This window comes from Bos taurus, chromosome 21 (genome assembly GCF_002263795.3).
Source record: "Bos taurus isolate L1 Dominette 01449 registration number 42190680 breed Hereford chromosome 21, ARS-UCD2.0, whole genome shotgun sequence".
Lineage (NCBI taxonomy): Eukaryota > Metazoa > Chordata > Mammalia > Artiodactyla > Bovidae > Bos > Bos taurus.
In genome coordinates this window covers 44,812,267-44,814,754 of record NC_037348.1, presented here as the reverse complement: position 1 = coordinate 44,814,754, position 2,488 = coordinate 44,812,267, and the positions used below count along the sequence as shown (strand labels likewise).

At 44.2% G+C, this 2,488-nt stretch overlaps 1 pseudogene; it reads right to left on the bottom strand.

The window, feature by feature from the left end:
• Positions 1-242: 242 nt before the first annotated feature.
• On the bottom strand, positions 243-1,958 carry LOC515255 (large ribosomal subunit protein eL8-like; annotated as a pseudogene).
• Positions 1,959-2,488: the final 530 nt, after the last annotated feature.

Sequence of the window (2,488 nt, the reverse complement as noted above, 5' to 3'; positions counted from 1 at the left end):
GAGATTGAACCTGGGCCCTTGGCAGTCAGAGCACAGAGTCCTAATCATTGAACCATCAGGGAATTCCCTGGAGATCTTATTTAACTATAGAATCAACCTCAGTAGGTCTGGTTCGGGCTGATTCTGCACTTCCACAAACTCCCAGGTGATGCTGACGTTGCTGGTCACACAGAGCACATGTGAGCAGTTAGGTCCAGGAGTATTGCCTTCATTCACATGGCTGAAGCTGGTTTGTCACCATTTCTCTGGATTTCCAGCCTGTGGGAAGGAGTAGAGAGGAAGTAAAGGGGCAAGTAGCTTCCTTATGAGAACATGATCCGGAAGGTGTAGACATTCTTTCCAGGTACTTCTCACTGGCCAGAATGTGGTCATTTGATCCCTCAGTTGCAAGGGAGGCTGGGGAATGTAGGCTCGAGGTAAAATTTGAAGAATTCTATTAACTAAGAGCAAGATGGCGAGAACAAATATAAGGGAATTATAAACTGTGTCTGCCATGATATTTAAAGAGAATTTAAGTCAAGACAGGATCTGTGAAAATATTTCTCCTTTTATGCTATTTATATGTGAGAAATACTAGTCTGAAGTATAAAGTATATACTTCCTTAGCACTCATGCAAGCATTTTTCATAATCTGTCCCTTGTCTCCCTTTTCAGTGATCATACCCTTTGTGCCAGTTCTTTTGACTGATTTGCTTTTGCCTGAAGAAACCCACTCTTACACCCCTGTGTCTTTGCACATGGTATTCCCTTTGTCCTTCCACATCATCCATCTGTATCCTAATTTAAGCTCGTTGGCAAAGCTGTATTGCTGAACAAGAGAAGCTTAGGCAGGGGTTTTGAGAATTTTTTTTTAAAAGAATTTTTTGTTACTTTTATGTACAGAAAGCTCAATGGTGCATACTCAGCCCAGTTTGGTGGCCAGCTCTTTGGCCTTCGCCTCTTCCAGCTTGGTGATGAGAGCCACTGACTTTGGCTCCAAGACATTGCCTCCCCACTGACGGTGGATCTCATTGTATCTGTCGTTGTAATTGGTCTTGATGGCTTCCACCAGCTTAGCCAGGGCACTCTTGTCCTCCGAGTTGACTTGTGTGAAGGCCACAGTGGTGCAGGTCTTCCTGTGGATCAGGCGCCCCAGCCGGGCCTTCCCCTTGATGATGCAGTAGGGAACCCCCATCTTTCAGCACAGGAGGACCATGTCATGAGCAATTACCACCAGCTGAGCATTCTTGTTCTCCACCAAGGTGGTGACAGTGTTGACCCCTGCTCGAAGGACAGGTGGCCTCTTGGTGGGCAGTTTGCTGGCAGTTTTCTTCTCCTCTTGGGCCAGCAACCTCTGCTTTGTCTCTTGCTTCGTCTCTGGACTGTACTTGTGGGTCAGCTTAAGTAGTTGAGTAGCTGTTTGTCGGTCCAAGGCCTGGGTGAGTTGGTTAACTGCAGGAGGCACTTTCAGCCGCTTATAGAGAATAGCCCTTTGCTGCTGCAGCTGGATGTAGCGGGGCCATTTGACGAAGCAGGTGAGGACCCTTTTGAGTTGGATAACCTGTCCAATGCCAAAATTCTTGGGCCTTTTCTCAAAAAAGGGGTTGACCCCCTTCTTGGCCTCCTGCTTCTTCACCACAGCGGGAGCCAGGGCCACCTTCTTCCCCTTGGCCTTCTTTCCCTTCAGCATCTTGAAGGGCTGGCATAGAGACAGAGAATTTTTTTTTTTTTTTAAACAGAGACACCCCCTTCAAGAGAGAATGGATAGATAAGCAGAGATGATTATTTGTTTGAAACCTCTCAAACCTTCTGTTCTACTGATGAGAGCTATGAGCTCACCTTCACACTTGAAAGGCACAGCTCCAGGTTCTAGACCCTGTCTATCCTCCAACCCCCCTGCAACATGAGGGGAAGGCCCACAGAGTTAAAGTGTGTTTTCGCTATATAGAGATTCTAATGGCTTGGATTCTATTGGAAGATGTTATTGACTCATTGGGAAGCCTTCAGATACTCAATGTAATTAACTCCCTTACAGAATGCTAGTTTTTTAAAACTTAGGCTGGAATATGTATCAGGCTAAGATTTTCTTTCATTTGAGAATATTTTACAGTTGCCTACTGGTCATCAAAATTGAGTGTGTGCATGTATTCTAGAAGAGATATAAAATTCCTTTAGTTTTTTTTTTTTTGGTTTATATTTCTAGTTAGAATAGAATTCTCAAGAAAATTTTCCAGATGCAACTATACTTCATGATATTTCTTTGAGGAAACAACAAATCAACAAAAACTTCCCATAAAATTTAAAGAACTCACTGCATTAAAAATATTTTTATTTGGCTGTACTGGGTCTTGGTTGCAGCCTGTGGGAGCTTTAGTTGCTAGCTGAAGTATGTGGGGTCTTAGTTCCCTCACCAGGATAGAACCTGTGCCCCCTGCAGTGGAAGCACAGAGTCCTAACCACCGGATTGCCAGGGAAGTCTCTTATTTCTATTTTTACATATTTTATCCTT